The 20645-nt window shown below is 42.1% G+C and overlaps 1 protein-coding gene across 2 annotated transcripts in view; it reads left to right on the top strand.

Moving 5' to 3' along the window:
- Positions 1–20645, top strand: part of LOC306818475 (neural cell adhesion molecule 2-like) — a 363832-nt gene that overhangs the window by 251724 nt on the left and 91463 nt on the right. Inside the window, exon 1 of one of the 2 annotated variants that reach the window (XM_079336087.1) lies at positions 11526–12203. The exons of the other annotated variant lie outside the window; for it this stretch is intronic. The gene's annotated coding sequence lies outside the window, so the exon portion shown is untranslated. Of the gene's footprint in view, positions 1–11525; positions 12204–20645 lie in introns of those variants that run through there. 2 annotated transcript variants of the gene reach the window in all.

Raw genomic sequence — 20645 nt, forward strand, 5'->3', positions numbered from 1 at the left:
GCTGACAAACGTTATTCATGGACTCACTCATATTTTGGCTCTGCTTTGGGTCTCCACCACCTCCAGAGGAAAATCTCTCAACTTTTCTTGGTTACATTTTGGGGAGCTCTGAGATTAAAGAAGTGTGGGAACCACTGCTTTAAATATACACTTTCCTCTAGTTTCTCAAAGTAGCTGTGCAAAAACACTAAAAGACCCTGATTCAGAGAACAAACAACATTAAGGCGCAAATACCACAGATCCAGAAGAAAATAAAACATTTTATTTGTTTTAATCTCCCCATGGTCTTCTTTAGATTATCATCCTTATTATCAACCTCCACCAAGAACATGACCAAGCATTCATGAGGCCCATCCCTTAGTATGTCCTCCTTTGTCGTCTTGGATTGATGAGCATGCGTCACCGAAATCTGGTGAGGAAATGCAGTCGAGGAAGAGCGGAGTGTGTCTGGTTCATTTCAGCCGACCATCAATCTTACAATCTCGTTTGAGGGCTCAAAGCTGCGCAGGGATTCTCAACCCCTAAGGCTCCTGCCACCACTGATATTACAGTTGGGATGAAACAGATGCCACATGCTTATGACATCATGGGTTTATGTCTGGCTGGTCGCCTTAGCACTGAATCACATGGCATCTCGCTTTCTGTGTTTTTATGCAATGCCTGGTTTGAGCTTCTGGGAATACACGTGGCACACTTTTAAATGTACAGGATTGAGATGAATGTAGGTTAATTTAAGGTCAAAAACCTCTGTTGTAGTTCAGCGTATTCTGTCAGGGATAGTTTTGTGTGTGTTCTGAGTTAAAGGAGCGGGGAAAGAGAAGCGAGAAAGGAAACTGGTGTGTCCCAGGTTAATTAAAAGATGATCACGTCTTCAACATCTGGCTGTGAAGTTGTCAAATTCAATGAGGAAAGAGAAGTCACAGAAGATCCCGTGGGAGTTTCCAACAGAGCGAGTGAGATGAAAAGTAAAATCTCACTGGTGTGACAGCATGTGTGCGAGCGGGAAGAGGAAATGTGATAGAAACAGGAAAAAAAAAGTGACAGACAGACAGATTTTGGCAAGCCTAAAGTCAGACCTCACATTTGGAATAATCTCTGAGAAATCTTCTCTTTGCGCAGGTATGCAATTAAAGAATTTGGAACTTTAAAGCCCCAGAATATTTGGGTTTAATTAGTAGATTTTTTTTCTCTGTTACATTAATTATTCATGGCTAAATAAGCTACAAGCAGTGCTGAAAGTTGGAGTGAAGAATCTGCATCATTAGGACTGTGTGGGTGTGATTTTATCTGATCTAACTGACAGTGCTGGCAACTTACCGTAGGCAAACAAGCCCACGACTGCTGTGTTCCAGTATATATATGTCAAGATAGTAATAGAACATTAACAATAGTACTGAATAAACATACTTAGATACTCCAAACCTGTGCGGTAAATGAAATATGGCATAAAGTATCCCGTTAGTCCCTCAGTAAAATGCAGATTCCTTTTTATTATCATTCTCTCCCCAAACCATTCGAGAATGATTTCAACATGACTGTTAATGCACTTTTCTAGATTCCCCCTCCGACAGGCTGGGGATTTGTTAATCGGCTAGTGTTAGTATCTGGAAAAACAAAAGTCTTGGCTGCCGTCTTCTAAACGGTACTGTTGTGAAACTGATGGCACATGTGATTTGATCAGTGATATCTGTGAACGTTCACTCCTTTTTTAGAACCCCGGTTTCGAAATCAGCTCGAGTCTGACTTGGTCACTAAAGTTGTTCTTGTAAAAGGAATTTAATTGTTTGAGCCGAGATGGGTGCACAGGGATGGCAAAAGCTGGCAAAATACAAAGTGTTGCAAAACAGCCTAAATGAGACTCGAATCAACTGAGGTTCAAAACAAAACAAGGGACGCACCACAGTCACAAAGAGATGCAAAACAACTTCAAAGAGATGCAGAGCAAATATGCAAGGATTCAAAGAGGCTCACAACAACTGCACGATGATGTGAAACAACCACAAAGAGATGCTAAATGTCTGGATCTCTTTCTCCACGCTTTAAGGTGCTCACTGACTATACATCTATCCATGCCTGTATTATGATAAATCAAACTGAATTTATAATTTACCCAGTTTAGATTTGGAATGAATCAAGGCAGTTCTTCTCTTATGCCTTATTCCCAGCTCTTAAAGTGATTCAGTTAGAAAATAGCATCGAGCCGTCTATGTCGTAATGTAGTGAGAAAAAACCCCCCATCTAATTTCTGTCTCGAGTCCTCTCTGAGCTGCCTACGATTGCTCACGTCCTCCAACCCGTCTGTTCTTTGTTCCCCTCTTCCTCTCTGTCTCCCCCACCTCTGGACCTCTTACCTCATGTTCATCCCTTTTCGCTCTACCTTTTTTTTTTTCTCTCTCTCCCACACCTTTTTTTCTTTCTCGAGCTCAGCCCAGGTAGATCCTGACAGTTTTGATACAGATGTGATGACATGCTGCGGCCCGAGGCACAAAGCTGAGAATTGATTCACCTCCTCCCTTCTTTCCTTCCCCTGCTGCATATCTCTTCATCATTACATCTCTTCTTCTCTTCCTCTGCTCCTCTCTTCATGTGCCTTTGTTTATGCCTCTTTCCGCTGGGAGGTGTCAGCCACTGCTTATTATACTCCTCTTACACTAATTGGGGGCAGAGGATGTGCAGATTGAGCCTTGATTGCTGCCTTCCCCTTTGCATTTGTACCAGCCTCCCTCCTGTCCCTCGACACCCACTCCCCCACCTCCCTTCCCACACACATACAAACACACCAAACCCAGCTACCCGTTCATGCTCTGTCTCCCACTCTGTCAACATCAAACACCCCGCAAGAGTGGCCACTGACACAGTTACGTGGTTTTTGGCGTTGACGCACCCCAGATTACAGCTCTATTAGCTCTCAATTTCATTATCTCACCCCGACAAAGGCTCAATCTGCTGCTTTTCCCTCTCGCTGCCCTAATCCGCTTTGTTTTCTGCAGCCCCTTTTAGGTGACAAGGTCTTGTATCTGATACGTTTATAATGACTCCTAATGACCATTATTTATGTCAGGCTAATCAGCTGCATGTCAAGCAGGCAAAAAGGTGAAATTATGGCTGGCTTGAAGCCTACTGGCAAAAAGCTACAACATGCTCACCTGTCCATCGTATGAGCGACACCACGAGTCATGTAAATAGAGCAGTTATCTTTCGCTATGTGCTGATGGTATCAAATCTTTGGTAATGTCTCTGTTTTTCAGTCACAATACCAGATTGACACAGTTTATCTCCAAAGCCTTTTGTTGCAAGAAATAGTTCAAACATTGATGTTAGAATTCTGACTTGAACTGATAGTCTTCAGTAAGACGGACGAATCAGAGTCGAGCTCACGTCATTTTAAACATCCACACATGCTTTCCTTCCTGTACCCACGCAGCTCTTTTTTGATCCAGGGGACAACACCTTGACACGTTGACTGACATGTGCAGGATAGCTGTCAATGCTTTTGCTTATTTACATAATGTGTTTTCCTTCCCAGCAGTTCCTAAGTGACAGCAGGAGACAGGAAGTACAGGAAGCTGAGAAAAGTGTGCCGGAGGGAGTTGGGCACAGAGTCTTTTTTATTCGTACCTCATCAGCACATACTGCTTAATCCCTACAACTATCCACACTCACATACAGAGACTGTGCCCTGTAATGGTTTATGGTGAACTGCCCTAAATGCCAACACCTGCTTTAGTATGCTGTTGAAGAGAATGGGGAATTTATGCAAAGTTAATGCAACAACTGAACAAAACAAAACCCAACAACACAATCCAAAAAAACAGAAATCTGTCCCTCGTTCAGGACTTCCTGATCTATTTCGCGGCGAGCACAGAGATTTGCTTTGTATTAATGAACTCTTGCTTTTGGCCCATTTGGAAAGCAAACACTGTATGCTGGAGTGAGTCATAGGGGAGTACGAGGGCAAAGTGACACTTTGTATGTATACAGAGTCCCTGTTGTGCTATTCAGGAGCTCAATTGATGGATGAGTTTGGCTTATTAAGAACCACAGGGACTTTTTTTGTCCAAGGCTGTGCAGTAGTATGACACAATGTTAAATGTGAAAATCCTCGTCTTTGGTTGGTGCAATTTCTACATAGCTGTTAAGCTTTATGTAAACATTGAATCAGTCAAGCGCTTCCTTGGTTTTTTAACTTGAATGGGCACCTCTGAAAGGGCCAATAATGAGAAATACCCATTCAGTTTTCCCCTATTCAGAATGAAATGACATTTTGGTAGGGTTAACATTTAAACAGAACCAAGTGGAACACAGGAATTAAATATCTCAATCCACACATATCAGTTTAAACACTGACACTCATGATTGTGTCGAGTGCTCATGTCAGAGCCGGCTTTTCTTGTGAAGGGGCTTTGATTTGTCATGCATCAATTCAAATGACTCATTATATACGTAATATCTGCACCAGGTGGGAGAGATAAGCTAGGATCCATCAGCTCGCTTATACATGCAGGATTTTGGGTACATGGATCTGTCTGGGATAGTCTCTGTTTGCACAAGATTTAATGTTTCAATTCAGCCTCCTTTCTCTGGTTGAGAAGTTCAAGTGGGCCTTGGATATGATGATGTAATCAGCGCAAGTTTTCCACTAAATTCACTTTTTTTCCTTTGGGATGGCGTCCAAATGAAAATTTTGGAACAAACCCTACAAGTGACCACTTTAAAGTTTCCCATCCAAATGGCCTTTTGATGAACAAAAGTGGTTGTTGCACCCACATCCACAAATTTACTCAATTCTCACATGGGTGCTTGTGAGCAAAGCAGTGCTTGTGGGTTTAGTGTCAACTCTGCAACAGTAATTATCTCTAGCCTGAGGATAGGTACTTCATTGTTCTGTGGGGATGACACAATGGCTGATGACTGCATTAATACACCTTTGTTTTGCATAAAGAGAGTATGAGCTGAGTCTGACATTTTGGCTAAATTGGCCTCGTTTCAAGCACGTGTTGGTTTGCTTACCAATGCATTTTATTGGTGTTGATGTGTAACATACAACTGTGGAAGCATACACTAAAAATGGCAGAGTAGTGATTAAGTTGTCACGAGAGTTGCTGTGTTCCAGTGGTTGAACCAGAGGGTTAATATTGGATAATTTGGGGTATAAATGAAAGTTTAAGAACTGATAATAATCTATTTCATTTGCATTTTTCCTCGTGTTAAAAACTGATTGATATCTGCAAAACCTGATAAAAATAATGCTTTTAGTTCTGCTGGAAGTGTTGCACTGGTGTTTGCTATGTCTGTGTTTTTGTTGGTTAGTCCAACATCCATCCTATCCTCTGTCTTTTATTCCAGGGACAGGAGGAAGTCAAAGTTTTGGCTTATTAAGTAAAGCATAACCACATTTTGCAAGTGTGATTGAAACAAATCAAACATTATGGATTCAAAGAGAAAGAAGCTCAATGACTTTAGCATTCCTTCAACCCTTATTCAGAAACTACGATACGGTCAAGTCCATAGTCACCAGAAGATTAATGCTCAATTTGCATATAATGCCAATGATCAACTGAAATACCTCCAATGGCACCTAAAACCTTAGTTTTGGCATTAAGGTTCCCAAGCTGATAGATTCTTATGACTTGATAAGTCCCATCTCGGGCTGTACCACCAAAAGTTGACATTTTGGGATTTTAATGAAGTGTCTGGAAGAAAAATGGGTTGAATTGCCCTGAAATTTGTTTGCATGGTTTTATCTTCTTGAGTTGAGTGAGTTAAATCTTGAGCTGAATTACACCACTTACTCCAAGTCACCGAAAGTCAGGTTCAGGTGTCATGCTGGCCCCCTGACCAGCCAAAGCTTTCATTCCCTCCTGCTCGGTCCGTATTGATCTCTGTATCGAGAACCTTTCAACTGAGGAGTGAATTAGAGAAGCAACCAGGGCTTTGATCTCTGATACCTCCCTCTGCACAATCTTACAGACATGCAACACATGCTACACTCAGGGGACATTTCCCACTTTGGGGGGAAATGTCCAATGGCACATGAAGAGAAACCTTGCAGAGAGGAGATAGTGGCAGCAGACAGTCATGGAGTGTTGGCGATAATGGCCATCTCCTGCTATCCCCAAAGAGGCGTGACGGGTGACCATTCCCTGCCACCAGCTCGCTGCCACCGATAAGGAACATAAGGACAGAAACTGCAGCAGCAACTCTCTTTCTCCCAAAACGTGTTCACTTCCTGCCTGGACCTCAAGCTGCACTGTACAAACTCTGCTTGCTGTTTATGCTGTAGATTCATGGAATATGCATTAGCAGAGATTTGTGCTTGAGGAAGCATGATAAGGGAAAAACTGGGAAAGAAGGGGTTGCATTTGTGAGGTGATTGTTGAATATGCTTGCTTGCACTTTTCTAATCATATTTAAAGGAAAAAATAATCTGATTTTTCTGAAATGGACATAAAAGATATATACAAAAGTCTTGATAACCTCCCACACTGAATAGCACAACACAGAGTTCAGGCCCAGCTAAAAATCAATTCAACTGTTTAATCTGTAATTAATTAGTCATTTTATTCCCCTGCTCCAACGCTGTCCACAACCCTTCACTAGTCCTCCCTCTTTTGTCATGCTCCTATCCAATTTCACCACTGAGTCCAATTAGTAAATTAGCCTGGAAAATGAGAGTGTATAAATTACCCATTATCGTTGTGAATTTAAGTGTCAATGTGATGACAGTTTTGGTTCACTCTTGCCTGTAGCCTATGTCAGCTCCCTGCTCGGTAACAGGGCTAAAAGATGTCACACATCACTGGAAACGTTGTGGAAATATTAAGTGACAGTATCAGGAAGAGTCAGACTAAGCTAACACAAATCTATGACAAAAAAATGAGTTTTCCCAATGATATGACTGAAAGAGTTACATTTAAAAGAAAATCTTATCATCCCTCGTTGCTCCTGTCTTTTTTAAACAGTATGTTTTTACAACTGAAATGGACATTATATTTGTAAATCAAACTTTTTCATCTTAGTATTGGAAAAATAGTTTCCAGCAACTTGAGAAGCAATGATCCTATAGTCCCCATTTAACCACAATGTTAGATAGATGGAAGATAACTTAAAAGTCAATCATTTCAAGAAGCGGCTAAATTTCTGAGTATGTAAAAGAAAAGAAAGCTTCAAACAAAAGTTCTTAAGTGAGAAACAAGTGGATGAGGATGCCGAACACTGATGTGTGGGTAAAACCGAAGACTGAAAATGAAACATCTTATACCTATGAATTGCCTAAAGCCTTCTTGAGAATCTTTCCCACCCATAGAGGAGATGTGTTACTTACATAGGCTTACTGTTAGAGCCGGGACTTCTTAAAGGATAAGGCTGCATTGCACAACCTAATGTATATTTCTGGTACTGCCAACAATGCATAAAACCCAAACCAACAATGCTTCATCTCCCTGAGCCAGTCCTTGGCTTTCAGTCTAAAGCCCAATGAATATGACCAGAAATGAGTTACCGTAAATTCCGGACTATAAGCCGCTACTTTTTTCTCACACTTCGAGCACTGCGGCTTCTACTCCGGTGCGGCTAATGCATGGATTTTTTATGGGGGACAATGAGCTTCTGCCGCAAAAACATTTGACTTCGTCACGTCGGATCTTAATATCAGTCATTTTGCGCTTCATGCACGCACCCTCATCATGGAAAACACACGGAGAAATACATATGATGCAGCTTTCAAGTTAAAGGCGATCGACCTGGCTGTCAAAGAAGCTAACAGAGCTGCTGCACGTTAAGATGACACTGACAGCGACAACAGAGACTGAGGAAGTGAGTAATGAAGTCATTCTGAGGCAGTGAATGGATGGACTTTTTCTTGTGAAATATATTACGGTCAGCCGTGTTACAGACACCGTCGGCTAGGCTTCGTATTGTAACGGTTCATGTTGTAAAGTCAGTAGTTGATAATGTGTTCATAATTCCGATTATGTGGAGAGTCAGTGAATGCACCAGCGAGAACGTGTTGAGTGGCTGTATGAGAGAACGCTGGGGGAGAGAGTTGGATTGTTACGGCAAGTTATGGTTTTGTTCTCCGCTGTAAACGGCGTGGTCACGGCCGACAGTGATCGGGTTATTAAGTTATTATTTGAACGCTCTCGTCGTCCTTTAACGTCCGTACGGACGCTACAGTATTTGCGGATGTTACCGGTAGCCTACGTCTGTGTAAATAGCTCTTGTTATAGCGTGGACACCTGCGGCTTATAATCAAGTGCGGCTTATATATGTACAAATACATTTATTTACTTATTTTTAGCCGGTGCGGCTTATATCCAGGTGCGCTCAATAGTACGGAATTTACGGTACAAATAGAAAGTTTTACACATTTGTTTGGGAATGTTTTTTCCAGCAGTGGATTACAACACGTTCATCCAATTCTAGTAGCAATACTCATCTAGAAGGAGGAAAAGTAATCTTGTTGCTATTTTGGAACTAAACTGTAAAAGTATTTCTTTGGGGTTGCCTCTTATGCATTTCTATAAAGAGTGAGAGGAGCTAGTCAGAGCTAGGTGTATATTTTCAATGTCTGAATCAGAGAGATTATAGGTTAACATGTTGGAACAGTAATTCCCCATGCCACCTGGTTGTGATCTTAATGTGCAGGTGTGTGTGGAAAATGGTTTCCATCGTCCGTTGCAAAGACCAATCTGCTTCGAGACAGAGATGGACACATTTTTGCACCAAAATCAGGAGAGGTTCCATGATAGATAGTTCTCCAGCTCATAGTTTGTTGCTGTGGGGACAGACGGCAACAGCAGGCTGCCGTAGAGAAGTGTCGTTTCCCTGAGAACAGAGCGCTACCGCCACATGACTCATGGCTCCGTCTAGCACTGTTGGTTCGCGCCCCCTACTCTAAATGGTAATGCCTCCCTGGGGCCACCCAGCATGGGGCTACACATGGCTCTACAACATGGTCTCCAGTGGGCGTGGTGAGCAGCTGCGTCCCCTGCATTCAGCTGGTGGTCACTGCAAACAATTGAATCGGCTCTCACGCACTGTTGATCCAATCGCCATGTCGTCACACGCCATTGAGCCAATCAGTGAGGACATCCCGTTTCTTGGCCACATTTTAAAGTCAGAAATCAACTTCCATAACATGAAGAGAGAGATGGGAACTCACAACGACGAAAATATCACCTCTCTGTATTTTCATTGTGTTTTACCTTCACTACAGCCGTTCGTCTGAGTTGCAAGTGAGCAAACACACACACACATTTACACACTAAATCGCTGATATTGAACCGTGTCAGCTGACATGCACCATGATCTATGCTAATGAGAAATTAACGAGACCCTGTCAGATATGAATGAGTCATTAACATGTTCATGTTGGTAGCATCTGTCGGGCCGAGATGACACACACACAGAGGAAATTAATGAAGATTCTGTCGATTTAATGAATCCTTTTACCACTGTCTGCCTGCATAACTGCCTGATATCTCTTTTTTTCAACCCAAATTTCGACTATCCAACTAATGGTAAATCATTTGTAGAGCATTTACATTTGTCAGGTGCTGTTTTTATTATGTCAGCTTGGACCCTGAGATAACCTTCAGATTGATGGATACAAGTGTCCAGCTCATTGCACTGCCAACCCTCCCTATTTGACTGAAGGTAAACTCGGGCTGACAAAGCATACAGCATTCATCAAGATATTGTGAAATAAAACCTCAAACCTGTGCATTTGACATTCAAAAACACAATCATTGTCGATAATCCTGGGTTCTTCACAATTGTCCATCCAATATCAACATCATTTTCTGGCAGAAGACTTGGAGCTTGGCCAAATGAACCAATATGCGGGCCAATTCCACTTCTTTTGTCTGAACAGGAACAAATCCCTGCAGCCTTGCTCCAAAATCAGTCTGAAAGCTTGCCTGAAAAAGTTGAGTTTGTTTGTGTACCATTTAAAAAACTTCATGATTGTATTTGTTTGCCCAATTACATTTAGCCTGAACGTGCACATTTCCCTGAAACCCAAAAGAGACAATCCTGTTTGTAACCTCATCGAAACATTTATTGCTGCAGAAAATTGCGATGGAACAAAGTCAATAGCATCATGTAATCAGAAGACGTCTGAGCGTTTTCCTCTTCGCTTGTAATACCCAGATACATATTTGGCAGCTGAGCGAGCTCTTTTCATTGATATGTTAGAATTTTTTACCCTCATTTGTATTACCAAGAATTTCTAGGCATATAAAGATATGCTAATGAGAGGGTATCTCTCTGCAGAGCACATAGCTGTCTCTCTATCTAAGTTTGACACCAGATCAATGCTGTAGCCTTACACAGAGAGTGACTGGAGCCCAAGGATATTGAGATAATATATGTGTGTATATCCATATACCCACCTCTTTAAGGCTACAATTCATTAAGGGGAGGTTCAATTGGCCTCACGCACATTTTAGCATGGAGCCCTCCAAATTCAAGGACTTTATATTGCTTTATTTCTGCCTCTGTGACCGCCAACCATCCGTATTAGTCTCATACATTCACCAAGCTTCTTGAACTGTGAAGCCCGAGGATTGACGAGAGAGGCCCACTCATGTTAATGACTCACCCGATCCAAAGGCACGGCTCGGTGTTAATGGCTAGCTGGGTTGCGTTAGCATTTCAAAACAAGGTCACAGTCGGATTCTAAGGTGAACCCCGATCGGGAGCATGTGATTTATGAGTCAGCACGGCTCTGCAGGGGTCTGGTGGATGTGCTTTTACTCTCTGTCTGAGCCGTAATGAATGGAAACATAGAAAGTGTTCATTTGGTGGCAGAGGGGACGGACTTCCTGCCTCATCTCCTCTTCCTTTGGTGACAGCACAAGACATTTGTCCTGATCTGAATCTCAGGAAAAAACACATAAACATTCAGAAAACATCACAAAGTCAAATACGTTTCTTTAAAAGCTCAATCTTGTAATAAAAACTGTAGTCTTAACAAAGATTTTACTTTATTCCAGAGAATAAACGAAAGCTATTCACATTAGTATTAACAATCATACTATGTGATCGTTTTTTAACAGTGTAAAATTGTATTAAGGTGGAACCAAGTGATTATCAACAACCCCAACAAATTGAGAGCTACTTTGAGGAGTTTTTGGCTGGTTATTAAACTGACTGGCATTAATCCTGATGCAAAGCAATGCTTTGAATCTTTCTATTTAGTCATTTTTCAAACAGGGAATACTGCTGCAGGTATGTGTCAAACGGGCAGAATGAGTGACGTGTTTGACTTTTAAAAGACAGCTACATGAAATATTTGCTGAGTAAGCACTTATTGACATCAAATGGCTTTCTGCAAATGAGTCATTCTGAGAAAGTCGTATGCATCTTTTCTATATTTTTTATTACCCAGTATCGTCACATTTACCCTCAAGTGTCTGTGTTCGCTTTAATTAAGTCAAGCTAAGTTAGACTTTATTGATCCCTGTAGGGAAACTGTTCTCTACATTAAAGCCATTCTCAGTGTGAAGTGTCACGGACAGAGGAAGACCCAGACGCAACAACTCAATTGGGCAGGCAGTTTCAACCTTTTATTGAAGGCAGGGTTCGGTACACGGGAGTCAAAATATCCAGGCAGAAGTAACAAAAACGGCATGCAAAAATCGAAGTCAAAAAACAAAAACAAACGGATCGGATCAGAAGGCTCGACAGATATAAAGCTGGAACGCTGACTCAAAGAACAAAGAGACATAGAGACAAAACGAACTAGCAAGGAGTGAGGGGAAACACAGACACGTATACACTGAAAGGGGGTGGAGTTTAACAAGACACAGGTGAGACATATCAGGTAATCAGCAGAGTGGAAAAACAGTGGGGAGAAGGACATGCAGCCAACAGACCTGACTGAAAAGGGAGGTGGAGTTAACAAGACACAGGTGAGACACGTCAGGTAATCGGACAGGAGGGAAACAAGGAACAAAGAGCACAAGACCAGAAAACTGAGGACAAGTACAAAGTCAAACAAAAACACAAGACATGATACCAGAGGAAAACAGGAACAAACTAACCCCTAAACCCGGGGATGTGACACGAAGAGCGGTTAGCAGGACTTTGTAGCATCGGTAGAAAGATTCAGTTCTCATCCAGTGCCTCAGTAAATGGCCTGGTTGTTTTTTTAAAGGCAGGATGAATGAGAGAATAAGCCCATGCAGAACAACAGCCATGTAAGTATCATTCAATGCCTACCAAGCCTTGCACATTGCACCTGTACCTGCCAGTGTTTTTATATCGTTTCATTCTCCTATGTGCAGTTTAAAAGTGCAAAATGTTTGACCATAACAAACCCATTACATGATGAGTTTAGACAGAGTTCAATCAGAGTGGTTTATTTTTGCAGTGCACACCCTGCAGCTGTGATAAGAAGCCATGTCTGCGTGTCCTCTCTGTCTCCACCCTGCCCCCTCTTTATCCTCTATTCTATTTCTAGTTATAGGCTCTGTCTTTCTCCTATTGTGCCAGGTGTGTGTGCGCCCATGTGTGTCTGTGTGTGGGCATTACACTGCTTGTTATGCCAGAAGGCCATCTGTTGCCTGCTTAGTACTAGCCAACAGGGACGAACGGCGAGCACGAGGTTGTCCCTCTTTGTGTCTCATGGACATCTAATGTCCCTCACTTATTCATTTAAGTGCCCTCTTTCTGACACACGCAAACACACACACAGAGCGCTACTTACATTTAAAGAGAAACATCCAACACAGAAACACACGAGGGACAGAAAAGTGCCGGGTTTTGGAGGGGGAGGATCTTCCTCAGCAGACGGGCACTCTGTTAGGTCACTGCAGGTGGAAAGGGTCCTGGCAGAGACACAGGCAGACGGACTCCTCTGCAGGCAGCGCCAGTGCTGCAGTGTTTTGCAGACAGATGGTCATACATGGTCAGGGGAGTTATTGGAAAAGAGGTGAAAAAGGAGAATTCCTAATTTGTGTCTACTAATATCTACAGTAAGTCTCTGTATATCTGAGTTCCTCTCCTCACTCAACCTATTACGTCTTTCCATTCATCTCCCTTTCTCTACTGTTTTGAAGTTCACCTTTTCCACAGAGAGTTCTGGGTACTCCAGCCTGCATATAGTAACTCATGTCACTCAAGACTTTTTCCTCTTACAACATCAATCACATCCTCTGCTCAAAGCGGCCTCTCCTCTTCCAAAAGGAGGGCCGCGGCGCTGCTACTGTTCATCACTCGACGGGAATAAACTTGTGTAATTTTCAATTTCAAATTAAGGCTTTCAGGAAGACAGTCTTCAAGCTGTCACTCTCTCTTTAATTCAATTCATGCGCGTGCCCTTCCACAAAGAAAATGCATCATTTCAGTTTGCTTGGAGGGACGGATCATTTGCTCTGTGATATTTGGAATACTCGCAGTATTAGCCTAAGTTGTTTGTAGGCATATACGACACAGTTTCATGTCTTCTTTCTCCAATGTCAACATATCTGAAAGGTTGGATTTTGAAGACTTGTGAAAAGCTGCTTTACTCATGCTGTCAGCACTTATTGGTTATGTTGCATCGCACAACAGATCAAAGTGTTTCTTTTGCTGTGAGTCTTGTTGAAGAAAGCTAAGCTGTGAGGCACTTTCAATCATAATGACACTTAAACTCATGCATACTTAATGACAGGTATGAGCATAAACATCACATGAATGAGGAATATGTCTAAAAGTGAGAAGCTTTTCAGTAGATGGATAGTTAATGTTTTCTTCAGATCCAGTAATTCTACATGACTATTACAGTAACTCTGTTTCTTAGAAGTTACATCACATACGCTCTGAAGAATAGAAAAAACATTTTGGCATTTCATTGACTCTTGTAGCACATTTTCTTTTCTGCAGAGATTATACATGTATTATAAGAGTCTGCTCCCACAGTTCGTCTTCAAGGACGTTCTGTCAGTGCAGCTTTTCAGTCATTCATTGAGTCAGGACGTAAGCTAGGAACCTTATGACAACAAGTTCAATAGCTGAAATTACAACAAACATGTCAGTGGAAAATGAAAAGAAGCCTTTAATTTTATCCTGTAAATTGAATCAAAGCACTCTATATTCAAAACAGGAAGTGTATTTCCCTTTAAAGTTTAACTGAGGTCAACCAGATGGTCGACCCACTGCATAATAACCTCCCTTTGACAATTGCTTATTTAGCATTTTGCTTTGCTAGGTACTTTTCATACATACACATAGAAGCAAACTGAAAGGAGTTTCATGGGGAAAGTAATTGCTGACATTGACATTCAGCCTCTTTGAAACTGCGTTTTGTGTAAACAGAAGGACACCCAGGCTCAGGATGGTATTTGTAGTTGCAAAACAACTTCATAATGCTCATTTGTGAGCGAACATTGCCGTAGTATGGCTTTTTGGTGTCCAGGATGAATCCCAGGACAACAGGCAAGTTCAAGCATAGAGCATTTTGCGGTGTTGTTTATGTTCACAGAGCTCCCTTGAACACCTTGCCTGTTTAAACAAACGCCAGTGAACCTGAAAGCAGCCAAAGCGTTGTCTGAAACAGCCCGATCCAGCAGGCTTTTATGAGACAGAGTCCAGTTGATGTAGCCATCGCAGACAGCTCCCTCTTTTTCTCAGTGGTTTACATTCTTCTGCTGCTGCTCGCTGCCCAGCTGGAGGGTGGTAGCTGTAGTTTTCCAGGCCAGAGAGGGATAAATAAAGCACTAGACAATAGAGTCACTCGCTATGGACTTCAGCCTCTGGGCGATGCTCCAGCCACACTAGCCAATTGCTCAAATGGAAATTAGAAACAAGGAGACAGATTGTGAATAGTACATTTATTTGAGTCGGCTCGGACAGATCGATGGACCAGATTCTGCAGGGCACAGCCATCAAAAGACAGAAATTGGGGTGAAGGGGGCAAGTAGCGTGTTAGTGCACAGAGGTTTTATACGTGCTTGTATCCACATAAGGAGCGGGAACTTTGGACTCACATGCATTGTTTGCCGACGACGATGCATTCTCTTCATCTGTCGCCTCGTCAGCTCTCGGGGAAGCAGTTTGGCTTGCCAGGGGGGGCTGTCACCAAGCAGAACAGCCTTAAAAAGGGATATTGTTTCCTCTGTCCCCAGGCCAGAGCACTGTTTCAGTCACCCGAGCGCAGTGGTAAACAAATCTGAGAGCTCTGAGATAGGTTTAAGGAGCAGCACAGCGGAAAAGGAGACAAACTAAAAGGCCCCAACTAAAGACATGATACTGTAGGAGGAAGCAAGAAGAGGTGCCTGTAATCAGGGGCTTGAGTTAAAGGGCCACTCTGAGCATTCATTTGGGTTGTGTGTTGGACTCAATCTAGATTTGTATGAGCAGTTTTACGGCTACTGTGTTCAACATTTTAAAACTTGACCTCCAGCAGGCATTTGTGTCTGCACTATCCTGAATAGATCATCATTAAATAAAAGCTGGAAACGGCATTCTTTGTACAAGAGGAGGCAAAGGTTTCCTTCTTTGGTGTGATCATGTTTTATGAGTTCTATGATGAAGATGGTGTGTTTTTACAGATACAATTACAAATGTAATCCTACAAGAAATGGTATCTCAATAATTACAAACTAAAACAATTCATGCACCGTGCACAATTCAAAGTGTTGAGGAGCAAAATACTCTACTGTCAATTCTCTGCTTTAAAAGGAATTGCTAAAAAGTGGCAAGGGTGAACTGTGAGTCATATTCACCCCAGACAAGCCCAACCGTGCACCTTTCAGTGTTAACCACAGATCTTTACATCAACCCATCAGATCAGAGAGAGAGAGAGAGAGAGAGTAGGAACGTGTTTCCCACGCATACATCACTCCCATTTCAGAGCAGACAACCTTTTGCCACTGTTATCTTCATGCTCCGCAAGGAGAGCCCAGTGTTTACAGCCCCTCTCACCCGGACATCACAGGAGAGGGGAAAAAGACTCCCCTGCAATAAATTGTGCGAAGCATAAGTTGCGGTTGCTGCATCAGATTTAGTGGTGTCACTAGGTGCTAATGAATTCTCCCTGCTCGCCCCCGCATGTCCATTGAGTCTCGGCTGCAAGTCTTTCCAATCGGCTGGGTTTGCTCTGCGCGGAGCTATCGATAACGAGCCCTGGGGGGCTTGCCAGTGAGCACAGCGGGGCCCTGTAATGAAGGAGTCCAGGGCTCTGCCGAGAAAACAGCCGGCGTAATGAGAAGAGTTCGAAGGAGGTGGAGGTGGCTGAGGTTGTTTGGGTCACTGTTTGGGGAAGAAACGCTCAGGGAGTTACTAAAGAGGGATGTGACATTGGAGATGTCAGGTTTACCAGCATGTTCATGGTCACATGTGTAAAGTGGAGCATTGCATAGGCGTAGTTTCATGCCTGTGGTTTGCTACTATCAGGCCTTGATGATTGGCAGAAAGGTTCCTCCTCCATCTGTTCAAACACTCCAGACGTAACCAAACATTTGTTGTTCTCTCACAGAGAATAGCGGTGGTACACACTGATGTTTGGCGCAGTCTGCAGGGGCGCGCCGAAAGTTTGTGACTGGGGTCTCCTAACTAGAGCACTAACTTCTGCAGCTGTGGCATGAATTTGTGTACCCACAATCATTCTCATAAGCTCTATTTTTCACCATTTCTGTCTGTCAAATCGACTTAAATTGCTAACATTAAGCTGTCACACTCATTAGATTCCTGTGTAAAAGATTTTTTTTTTTTTAAAAACCTCCTGAATGCCAACCTATAAATATCCATGTGTAATTAGTCTCCTTCATATCTTCAAAAGTCACATTTAAAAGTAACCAAAAAAAAAAAGTTTTTTATCGAAGTGCCCCCAAAGGGAGGGAAGGGGCATACAACCCCAGGACACCCCCGGATGTCTGTTGAGTGTTCCAATACAAGCCTACAAAGGGCTGTTGCACAAACAGGTATGCACAACTCCTGTCTTATTCGCTCCATCTTCAAAGTTGATCGGTAAATCTTGATTCACTATTTTCAGTCAAAAAAGGACTGATTGAACGAGCTATTAAGAGAATTTTGAACTTTTGTCATGTCAATTAAGCGCTGCTACAGGCTCGGATACAGCTAATTACTTGCTGCAATTGGTTTCATTGAGGTTGCGGCTCCTTTTTTCGTACCTCTTTCACAGATTAATGGGGGTCTGCCCTGTCCTAATGCCATGGTCTGGTTGGGAATAAGCTTCTTCTATTAGCTCTGTTACTAGACAAAAAAACACAGGGGAAAAGGTGAGACAACAAACAGATACAGATGGTCAATTCTTGCTCCTGAAAACAAAAACAGATTTCATAAAAAAGAGTCCAATCACAACACAATTAAAAGAACAAAATCGGCATCATAACCTGACGAGCGAATGTTTGGTATCTGCCTCTAAGCAGATTAAAGCTTCCATTAAAACATCATCGACCTGCAGCTTGTTGGGCTTTATGGAGATAATTGCCTCCTCAATCTCCACCAAGGCAAACTCTTATCACTGCTGTCACAGTTAAAGGTCTGAGAGGTCAGCATGGTATTTAAAACAAGTTTGGCTTTACTTCTACCTATTTCCGCCCATGAAAAATTTAGTGGCGAACAACCAAATGAATTTCTCGATTTAAAATGTATTCCTGCAATATTCTGGCAGTCTTTATCTGCTATCTGTGCATCCATCTGTTGGTGTCAGATCATTCAGGATAACAGGTTAGGAGCAACGCAGTCAGTAATTAATTCTGCTATCTCTATTAATTATGTGGCTATGCCATTGCACTCAATTTTGTAGCACATATTTTGCTCTCTCCGCCTGAAAAGCAGCCTCCAATTTCTTTCAGTGCACGACGTACAAGATGAAATTATACTAACAGATGATGAAAGAGAAATGCCTGATGCAGATGGATGTTCTGAGAAGAGAACCATGGGGGAAATAGAGTACATCGGCACGATTCTACGAATTAGGATAAAATGGAAATCCATCTCTGCGGTTGTTATCCATTTAACAAGAGCTGAATTGAAATGTATTAAAGCTTTAATAACCTGGTTAAATCTCCCACTGTGCTCTGCCAACAAGCAGGCATGTTCAGTTTTGACAAGTGTCAGTTTAGCAAATAATCCACAACAATTAGCCTTTAAACTTAATTACGGTAGGCCATTGAAATGATACTCTCGCTCTGCTGCCCTTGCTTTGTTTTGTTTTGTTTGTTTTTTTTATTTATTGCCATTCTTCTCATTCTGCCTTACAACTTGAGAAACAAGTTGGAGTGACTATGTTAAAAAAAAAAAGTTTATAGCTGATAGGATCCAGGACTGCATTACAGACGACACAATCTGCCTCTGCAGCTACTGTATCCATACAGACTGTTGTCCCACATAAAGCCCAGGAGAAAGGATTGAAGACAGTACTGCTCTGAGACAAACCAGGACCCGCAACACGCCCACAACAAAGTGTGTTATCACAGCCAGATAACACGCTTTAGTGCTAAAGAGTGTTCAGATGGGGGAAAAGTTGTTTAAAAAAAAAGTGGTATTCAGATACTTGAACTCTGCTAAGTACAGTTAAAACGTTTTTGCAAAAAAAGCAAGACAAAGCTGAATGCATTCCTATTTTTAGGCTGCCTATGCTTCTGAAATAAGTGGATCTTCAACCGACTGACATGTGATCTCAAATTCAGGCATAATGGTCCTGTTTGCAGTGCTTGACCAAACCCAGATAAGCAGGTGAGCGGTTAGCCGTACTGTAACTGTCATTCACCTTTTACCTCATTTGAGCCAGGTCGCACAGACTTACTGTCGGTCCAACATATTAATGATCCACTTCCACTGAAGGCCAGAAATAACTGTGAATTTGTTCAACATCCAAGTTCAGAATGTCAGTGCATCTGTGGTGCGCTGCATCTGCTTTGGCACCATTACAGTCATTGATTATTCTAACCTCGTACAAAATTATTATCAAAGCACCAATCTGCTGCAAACAAACAAACAAGAGCGTTGAATCAATTTTGGTGTGAAAGCACATCTTGCGTACCATCGGTTTACTTCCATTGGCAGCGTTGCCCTTTTTGGAAGAAGGGCACAGGGCCATCATTACAAATACAACTTTTTTTAAATTATTCTGAGTAAACCCATCCATGAGCTACAAATGAATCAAAGATTGTTTCCAAGTCAAGATGCTTTTTAGAAAGTGTGAAATAAAAGCTAAAAATGTTTTAAATATATTTTAGAAAATTGGCCTTGAATGAAAAATGAAAATATTGACTATTGTGGCAACATATGATAAGAAAAACAGATTCATTACAGCTCATCTATTGTGTCCCAATGTATTGATTTTTTTTTTTTTGCTTCAGCATGCTGTGTATCATGTTCTTTCTGATCTTGAGCAGAGGTTTTGACTTGCATGAAAATAATCCAGAATCCCAGTATACTCTGGTCACAATTGATCCACTCCTTTGAAACCCATGTTAAAAGCAGCACCACTTTACTGCCTCAACAATCAAACACAAGCTCACTCTTATTGATTTACAGAGCATATGCAACCAAGCCTCTGTATTCCCTATCCATCAATAAGAATCCACTGTACTCATACAGTAAAGTTACGCACAGCTACACCATGTTATTGCCCACATTTGACTGATGGATCTCTGCGGTATGCAAATTCCCGGTAGGTAATGTCAGCTGCAGGCGAGGCAGCTTCTGTGGCTGCTTGTTTGGACGGAGTGATACTCTTCCAGAAGCCCATCCAGCAGGGAGGGAAGCTGACATGAGAGAAGAATGCATAGGACAAAACCCAGTTTCTATGGAAACAAAAAAGAAATCTAAGAGGAGTTGGGGTGGGAAATGGGGATGGGAGAGTAAAAGGAGGAGGAGGATGTATTGGAATGTTTTTTTTACAGACACATGATCATGAATGCACATGTGAATCTGGTAAATCTGGGCCTCCCCTGTGGTGGTTGTTGTTGTTGTTGTTATTTATTCATCTCTCATATGCATGGTACAACAGCCCTCATACTGTAGCTACGGTTTTGTGACTCCTTTTGTACACAAACAACCTATCAAAGAATTTGCAGGGTTGATAGTACCTAACCTCTTCCTGCCAATGTTGTGATCTGTATGTGCTGAGCTGTAATTCATGAGTATGCACGACAGAAGCAGTCCTTTGTCGGTATAGGGACTCAAATTCCTCCTCCATTCTCCCACGATCAAGGAGCTTATGCACAACAAGCATGCACAAACTTAAGACCAAGCCCAGCCAAAATCCACTGTTCAAGCTGTCATTCACCACACCTCCAGGCTGCATGTAAACAACATTTTCTTAAAAGCAAAAAAAAAAAAGAAAAAGTAATGGTAGATGGATTCCAGGCAGACCAGGCCAAGCATGAATAATTAAACAGGCTGTGCTGCTGATAACAATGGTGAAACCGCAGCTCATTAACACTCTGAAGTGAGACGAGTGATGACGAGAAAAGTGAAATCTACCCTTTTTATTGGTCGTGAGTCATTTTTGCATCTACACTGTAAACGCTTGTGGGTACTGTGCAGCGTTGACAACCAGTTACTCTAAAAGATGTGATTTGCACAAATGGTAATGAGCAAGGTATCTTATAAGCTATGGCACAGAAACACTGGCATGCAAACATCCATTCAAAAGCTTCACCTATCAGCGCTTTCTTAGCATCCCT

This window comes from Symphodus melops (assembly GCF_947650265.1).
Source record: "Symphodus melops genome assembly, chromosome: 23".
NCBI classification, from domain to species: domain Eukaryota; kingdom Metazoa; phylum Chordata; class Actinopteri; order Labriformes; family Labridae; genus Symphodus; species Symphodus melops.